Here is an 8,824-nt window from a genome sequence, read left to right as displayed (position 1 = left end):
TTATTAAATTACACGGGGAGGGAATAGCATCCCCTGGAATGCTGTGCTAAGCATACTGAGAGTGGGAAGGAGGGGGCCATCCCGCACGATTTCGGTGACCAGGCTTGGGTTCTTGATCCCTTTGCAATCAATTCAGAGTATTAAACTCCGCCAGGGGATGATCCCAAGCCCCTAAGCGAGGCGCTTACCTATCCCCACTGGTCACACTGGGAAGCCATATTTCCCATGTGAGCATCTGATATTGCATGATAATGGATGTCTTCTGCGTGGGCATGTCCTGCAGCTTCGGGTGTCAGCCTGGAGCACAGAGTAAAAGTGCCCCTAGTGAAGTTTAAACTGCCCCCCCCCCCCACAAACCACAGAAAATCCAGCTTGCCGGGAAACCATCTGTAATACAGTCAGTGGGGTTGGGCAAGTGTGAATGAGAGTGGACTTCATCCACATTGTTTTTAAAGAATAGTCTCTGGTTGCCAGTCTCTGCACAAGGCAGAAAATAGAATTAAAGCTGAATCTTAAGGATTTTCCCATGGGAATCAGCTGCTTAAAGGAAGAATTACTGGACGCATACTCCTCAGGCTAGGTCAATGTTCAGTCAGCATCTGCTTTCTATCTCCATGTTGCGAGATATGCATGAATGATAATGGTTCAGTTTCTTAAAGCTCCTGTAACCTGACTCTTCATGATCCTATCCACAGTGAACAAATTCATCTGCATGAATTTAAAGCACTTTTCCATTTGGATAACAACAGGTCACTGAAAAGGGAGCTGCATTTAGGATGACTGTACTTTAATTTTAGGTATGCTCCTTAAAAAATACAATTTTTCTTAATGTTGCAGCACTCTCGTCTTGTGAGTCAAGTCTCCTGCCGGAGACACACAGTGGAGACACCACCATGTCATTCAGCTCAGGCAAGTTACAGCTTGTATTGACTTCCATGCAGCCAGGTCATTTCACACCAGCTGGGTCTCTCTCCTCTTCATTTTTTTAATTGTATAGCAGCTCATTCAGATGTCTCCAAATACTGCCAGCTTTTTTGCATGTGGAATGGAGAACTACACCATCACTCCAAAAAAAAAAAATTGTTTTGCTAGATGTTCAAGTATCAAAAAAGCCGGAAAAGCCAGACAGTTGTGCTTTATCCCTGGTAAGATAGTGCCTATTCTTTGGTCACGCCTGGCTGCCAATGATCATAATAATACTGAACAATTAGGCCTTTCATTTTCATTAGGCTAATTAATTGTTTGCACAGTGCCCTGAATATGGAATCATTTTCCTTTGGAAAGAATAAAAGGATTAGAATGGCTTCATCCCAAGATGCTCAGAACGTATTTTATTTATTTTATGGGAGAAAAATTCTCTCGCGCCCCAAATGCACACCATATACTTGAGTGTTAATGCCTGCGCTGGGATGTTTACATCAGCAGAGATGCACACAGATTATACATATGTCCATCCATCTGCCTCCACGTTCCATATGGTATCTGGAGTTTCTGCTGCATGTCAATGAGTCCACAAAGAGGCTGGAGTCGTTGTCGCGTGTGTGCTGCCGGGTTTGTATGTCAGCCGTTGTCAGACTCTGGAAGAGTGATGAACACATCCCCTTGGAGATCAGCTGTCCATGGCACAGACGTGTGCCGAAGGCAGCACCGCTATAATTACGAGCGCTGTATTGTGATAGGACTCGGAGGGCAGAGCACTGGGGTCCATACGTGTACTGGAGACTGTCTCAAGAGGTTTATGCTTTACGTAAATCAAAGGCAAATGAAACCTGGGCTAGGATTTCGTGAAGAAGGGTACCCAGTGGGTACAATATTGCAGAGGCTATTGCTAGCTCTTTTTTATGTTTGGCCTATTCAGTGCCTCTTTGTGCTACCATATTATTAAATATATATTTCATATTAAATAGTTCCAAGTGTAATACAAGCTTGCAGAAAGCCGTTGCAGTGGAAAGTGAGGGAACGTATTCAGCTTCAGGTTTAAGGGAGAGGCGACCATCACACAAACTTCCAGTAAAATAGTTGCTGGACTTCCCCATGCCTTTCCTTCTCTCTGCCTCTGGTATAAGGCCCATTATGAGCCATCTGCAAGAGTTGAAAGTGAAAATTGTGTCCTGTGCTACTTTCTCTTCCTCTAAAGATCAGGGCACTGAGAACAGCCCTGGGTTAGAAGGGAGCATGAGAGGCCGCCCAGGATATGCTCTCAGCCGCAGATGTCCGTCCCATCTTAGAAACAGCCACTGGCAGAGATGTCTCATCTCCCAGGCAACCTGTTCCCCTGTTAACTATCCCGAGTACTGGAAAGATTTCCCTAATATCTGCCCCCAAGCATCTCTTAAATTCATCATCCATCTTGTCCTATCCGAGCTTACTGCTGCTATATCTCAGCCCAAATCAGGGCCACCCCCAACACGCAGGAAGGGAACTGGCTGGTGACGTAAAGCAGGGCCGTACTTGGCTTTATGTGCCTGCCGTGTCTGAAGAGGTCGTTCCGTGTTCAGGCTAAGCCTGCAGAATTTAACTGAAGGTCGAACTCCTTTTGTTTATATAATTCCTGGATGTCTGAGTGTTGCTTCTTGGGCTTTGGACCTTCCCGCTGTCTAACTGTGCTGGGGAATGCAAATGTTCCTGACATTAGTGCTGGCAGGCAATGGTCCCTGCCCCTATTCATGTCAAATGAGTAAATCCAGTATTTTGGGTGCAGCGTTTCACTTACTTTCCCTCCTTGGTGCCTTCTCTTCCCTTTTCTTCATGGTAAATATTCTGAGTATCTTGCCTGGTCGATGAGAGAATCCCAAGTTTTGATTTTTCTTTCCTTTTGTGAATTTTTCTCAAGCTCAACTTTCCTAAGTAATGAGTAGGGAGGAAGACAGTGGACCAGAACAGACATGAAGGAGTTTGGACAACTGTCCTAAATTAGAGGATAGGTTTAATTGGAAATCCTATATGCATCGCACTCTGTTATAGAGAGTTGGCTTTAACAGCAAATCTCTTGCAGCAGAGTGTCACTTCACTTCCATACATTACTTGAAATGCTTTATTAATTTGATGACCTCGTGGGCTCTCAGAAAAAGCCATTTATCAGTGTTTTGAGGAAAGAGAACTCCTCTGAGCTAAAGGGACTGTTTTGTTGCTCAGATTTATTGCTTGGCTGACTTAATTCACCATTCAAACATGATGATTTTTAGCTGCTGGGCAGTGGCCCTTTCAATGTTGAAACTAATTAACTGCTAGAACTCTTCTTGGGAAGGCTGATTTCTTACTGTTTGGTTTTTTTAATCCACAGAAATAAAGCAAACATGATCCTTGAAACACAAGTTGCATGGACACAGTATCAGCGCAGACACAGCATCCTGTTTAATGACTTTTTGTTACAAAGAAAGTAAGGCTGCCGTCTGTCCCTGCTGTCGACGTGACACTATACAAAGGTAAGATGAGAAAAGAGACACCATCTGAAGACAGAAGAAAAGAGGGATGCCAGAATCATGACAAAGCCAGAGCTCGGAGAATAGCAAGAGAGGTCTCTGATACACAGCTAGGGATCCACAGCCATCAAAGATCTGAGCTATGGACCTTGCTGGCAGGTCAGGGTCAGTGGCTATGCAGCTGGGGAGTCCTTGCACCTCCCTCCCCTTCCTTCATCCCTGCCACTGCTGTTGCAACCTGTACTTCTGAAAGAACTGTGTACTTCATAGCTTGCATAGATCATAAGGACTGCAGTGCCTGCTGTCAGGACCTTGTCAAAACCTTGCGTGGGAGGAGAAGAAAGGGAAAGGGGGGTCGCTTGTTGTCAGGATGGAACCAGCTGCAGGAGGTTAAGCTACTGGTTGTTATCTCACCGGGGAATTCTGCTCATCAAAATATTTTCTGGGAAAAGTTTATAACCCCTGCGATATTTCATGGTGATGTCCAAAGAAGGCATAAACAAGTCTAGAAGTTCAAGCGCAGACAAATTCAGTGTCTGTTGTACTCCTCCCTACAGTGTTTTTGTAAAGCACTGCTGCCCTGCTCTTTGCTCCGAGTCCGTAGGTGTGAATGAAATATAAATCACAGCTGTTAACTGAAAGTAGGGAATCCCTCGCTGGCTCCAGCGAGCTCTCCATCTGTCTTTGTTCCTGACAGTTTGATTACCTTTATCATCATCTTTAAATGCAGAGCTGCAAATACCATTAGTGGTCATAAAGAACGGCAGTTCTTTCTGACATGCCTCAACCACAGTGTCCTCCTCAACTGGCAGCAAGGAGCACAGGCCAGCCGTCTTTGTCCTGTGAGTTTGGGCTGGCAGTCTCAGCAGGCTGTCAGTTCACCTCCGTCTGATTGTCTTCTTCCCTGCATTTCATTTCAGAGGTCTCCAGGATTTCCAGCCTTCTTCTGAAGCTTCACAGTCTAGTTGCTCATCCCTGGAGCACAGCAGTATAGAGGAGCATCCCTGTGTGTGTGATCAAGGAAATCTTACGTCATTTGACTTGCTCTGAACAAAGGGGAAAGTGCAGAGGACCAGCTGCGTCTGGGACAGAAGAGACCTCTGCTTCCCGTGGATGCTGGTGGAGCTCACCTGGCCTTGGCCAACTAGGGGGAGGTCCAAAAGAATCATGAGGTTTTCTGTCTGTTAGTTCTCTAGGTGAACTAAGAGGACAGTTGATGAAGGTTTGTCATGGAGGGGGGTTGAATAAGAGAAAACAGAATTCAGTGGTCGGGATGGTACAAAATAGCATCTTGGGATATGTTGTACCAATCAGCTGCCCCATCTCTCAGCTCTCAGCCAGAGCATGTTCCAGCATCCCCTGGCCTGGAAAGGTGACTTAGAGGCAGGACAGGACACGGTCAGGGTGTGGGGGGGACAGTGCTGAGGGCTGAGCGTGACCCCAAGGATGTACCAGGCATGGGGCCAATGGGGCAAACCGATTCTCTTTGGTCCCTGACATTTCTCTGTGCGCCAGTGAAGCCACCCCTGGAAAGAAGCACACATCTGGTCCACGTGTCATTTGCCAGCCATCCCTGCTGATCCGTCCTTGCCTGTGAGCATCTGCCACAAACTGTCCTTGAAGCAACGCAGGGAAGCGCAGGGCCTGTCTTTGCTGCTGCTCTCATCTCGGCAGCCCAAGGCATTCAGTTTGTTTAGCTGAAAGGGGGCCTGGGTCAAGGTTTTTATGTGCCGAGCTGAATCCAAACAGCAAGAACACGCAGCTGAGCTCAGAGCCGGGATTTGGGCTGCCGGTGACACCGGCAGGAGTGGCAGTACCACACCAGGGACCAGGGCAACGCGGGCAGAGAAGAGGGATGCTGGTGGTGGATGGGATGGGAAGCCGTGGGGTCCCTCTCCTGCAGTCCCAGCCAGTTCTTGGGCGGTGGGACCACATCACAACCAGGCAGCAGCGGTCCCCAAGGCAGGGCCGGGAGGATGCTCCTCGCCTGGAGCCCCGCACAAGCCCCCAGGCGTCTCGGGTACCGCTAGAGGCAGCTCTTGTTTTGAGCATGGAGAAAGCAGCCGGGCGCTCACCCGCACTGAGCTGCAGCCCAGGGACTGTGCTGCAGGCAGGAGGGACTGGGCTGCTCCTGCTTGCCCTGAGCAACAGCTCTGCCGATGACCCGCAACCCTTCGCCACAACCCACCCGGGGTCCGACAGCCCATTCAGCAGCGGCTTTTCTCCATGGTGGCAACTACAGTGTGTTCAAGCCTGTAGGTGGGCAAGGGGACACCCAGCACCGTGCCAGCCAACCTGAACCCAGGCAAGAAGGGTTTGTAGGGGACACGGGAGGCTCAGGGGGCTGAAGGCAGCACCTGGGAGCGGCGATGTCCGAGGGAGGAGGCTGGACTGAAAGCCATGTCCTCCCCGCACTGAGAGTGATTCCCTGCCGCTGGCATCCTGTGGCAGGAGGGCGGGAGATAAAAGCCGACAGGGAATGGATTTGGTTTGTCCTTCTTTCTTCGTAGATTAACAGATCCAGCTCTGACTGAGGGATTTAGTGATTACAGCGACTTAATTGCATGGGGGAAACATTTCCTAGCAATTACTTACGTGTCTGTCTTGGCTTGCTGGGTGTTTCCCTTCGCACCAGGAATGGTGGGGACAGCCCTGGCGCGGCACGCTGCCCCAGCGCTCGGGGACACGGGCGGTGGCAGCCTGGGGGGAGCACACACGGCTGCACCCGCGCTCCGGCCGGGCCTTCGGGACAAGCCCTGCCGGATGGATGCTGCCTGCAGTTGTGCTCCTGCCCGCTGCATGCCTTGGGGAGCCTTGGAGAGGCTGGATCCGCTCGCCCACCCTCCATTTGGCACAGGCGGCACGGGCAGCACGGGCAGCGCAGGCAGCCAGGCAAGTCCTCGGTGGCCGAGGAGGTCCTTGGTGGCCGAGGAAGTCCTCGCCAGCCACCTCTGTTGCACCGGGGTTCAGCCTGGGTAATTTCCAGCATTGCTCTTTTCGTTTCAGTGCAGCAGGAGAAGAGGCTTATGGTTGCCTTAAAGGAATAAACGATGCATAAAAATATTTGATCAATTAAGCCGAACGATTTGGCAAGCGCAGGCTCCCGCTGTACCCATCCTCCTCACAATTGCCTCATTATCCAGCCCTAAATCAAGCTGTCACAGCTTTTTTTGGCTTGGGGGGGAGAGGAAGGGAGGGAAGGAAGGAGGGAGCTGCTTTCCAGCATTGACTTCAAAAACAGAAAACCCTCTCCCCGAGCAGGGCAGTGAGTCACCGAGAGCATCCCCCCCCACCCGCCTTCCCCCGCCACCCCCTCGCCGCTCGCTCGCGATCTGCCTGCGCTGCTGCTCCTCATTAATTTGATTGCGGAGCGGGGAGCGGAGATGTGATTGCAGCGGCCAGAGCGAGGGCTGCGTTAGCCGGCGTGGGCTGGTGCGGAGGCTGCGGGGCTCCACGCCGGCTCTGCCTGGGACCAGAGGTGCCTTTTCGGTGCCGTCCCCAAAGCCGATGGCTTGGTCACTTGCTGCCGTCCGGGAAGTATCCCAGGAAGGGGACACATATCTCATCAGTGGGGTGGGAAGGTCTGGAGGTGACCCAGGGAGGGGGTCTCCGCTCTCCTCAGGTGCCAAAATGAAGAGGGGTCGGATCCTGCTTGCTTCTGTCCATGCCACATGCGACAAGTGTCTGGAGACCCTCCTCTTGCCTTAGCTGGGACAAGGGGGCCCTGGAGCCCCATACTAATGGACACACTTGCACTGTAGTATCAGATGAGCTTCTTTTCGATAGGAAACCATGAGGGAATTGCACCAAGAGGCTCTTGATACAAGCAGGTCCCAGAGGGACTCTGTGTGTGTGCGTGAGCCCCAGACACCAGACGTGGAGTCTTTCACTGTTCATTTGCCGAGAGAGAAGCAAAATCTGTCTCTCTGGGAGCCTCAGTGTTTCACAGGCCCTGGAGAAATCACCTGAGGACCCGTTTCTTGCATCCTCAGGAAGATGGAACATCCCTCGTCCTGCATGCAGGGAATCTCCTACCCAGGTGATGTCCCAAGGACACCCTTGGGAAGGGTGTCCCTCACCTTCCGCCCTGCCTCGGCTGTGCCCTGGATGCTGTGCCAGGTCTGTCTGACTCTCCAAAGAACAAGTCTGCTAAATGAATTTGGAGCCAGACCCATCAATTTACTCTTCTGGGAGAGTGAAACAGCTGCAAACTCATCTGTTAAGGGAGCAGAGCCAGGCAGGCAGAGCATCCCAGCTATGCCGGCCCCCTCCACAGCAGAGACAGCCCAAACCAGACCCTTCTACCCAAGAAATCCTTCAACCTAAGAAGAAAAATAGGAGACCATGTGGTATAAACACAGACCCTTGCATACAAAATTGCTCTGGCTGGGGTTAACCAAAAATATGTGGTTTTCTCCTGCCAGCACCACCCCAGCAGGCAGGGCAGGGCAGGGATGCTGGCTCTGGCAGGCAGGCTGGGACCCCGCCGGTCCCTGGGACCTGCCGTGCTGCTGGGGTGGCTGGCAGATCGGCTTGGTGCTGGGTAGCTGATGCCGGAGCGACAGCTCGCATGGGTGGCGTGTTCAATCCGCACTGTTTGGTTTCTGTGCCTTTTTAACGCTGTCAAAACACGAGACGCTCCTGCTGCTTTTGCAGCCTTGCTAACTGGCTGCAAAGAGCAGATTTCTGTTCACATTGCAGCCACTTTTGAACTTCAGAGTTGCCTTTAAAATCCAGCTCCTATGAGGTTCCCCCCCCGCTTCCAAACACGGCTCAGCTCCGGCTCGCAGAGGTGCCAAGCACCACAAGCAGCAACCCACTCCCACGGCCCTCCTTGGAGGACCGAGGGCAGGTCGCACACCCCACAGGGATCCCACAAGGGCTTTTTTGCTCCTGTGCTGGTCGTCCCAGGCTCCCCCAGCCTATGGGACCTCTGGAAATAGAGGACTGGAGAGCCCGTGCCAACCCATCACCTGGAGCCTGCAAGCGAGACCCACTCTGGGAAGCATCTCTTGGGCTGAACCTCCAGCAGAGGCTATGATGTCTCCAGCCTTTCCCACTCCGGCCTCATTGTATTCCCTTCTCCCTACTCCAGCAACTGTTCGTTCCCCCCGACAAGCCTCTTGGACTGCATAAGCGCGGGATAACACCATGCATTGGGTGCTGAGTGAAGCACCTGCATGAGTCACAGCAATAACTGCGCTCTCTGCCCATCCTCCACCCACACCCCAGCTCAGTCACCTCTGCAGTTCAGGTTTTTTCAGTCTGTCTTCCAGCTCTGTCAAAGCCGGTAACCGTTTAAGCTGCACAGCGGGACTGGAGCCTTGCTGATGGCACACGCCTATCAGGCTCTGGTTTTCCTTAGATGAAGCCAAATGGGAGCTCTGGAAAAGCCCAACTAA

This window comes from Aquila chrysaetos, chromosome 22 (genome assembly GCF_900496995.4).
Source record: "Aquila chrysaetos chrysaetos chromosome 22, bAquChr1.4, whole genome shotgun sequence".
Classification (NCBI taxonomy): domain Eukaryota; kingdom Metazoa; phylum Chordata; class Aves; order Accipitriformes; family Accipitridae; genus Aquila; species Aquila chrysaetos.
The sequence above is the reverse complement of the archived record's forward strand: the minus strand, read 5'-3'. Positions refer to the sequence as shown.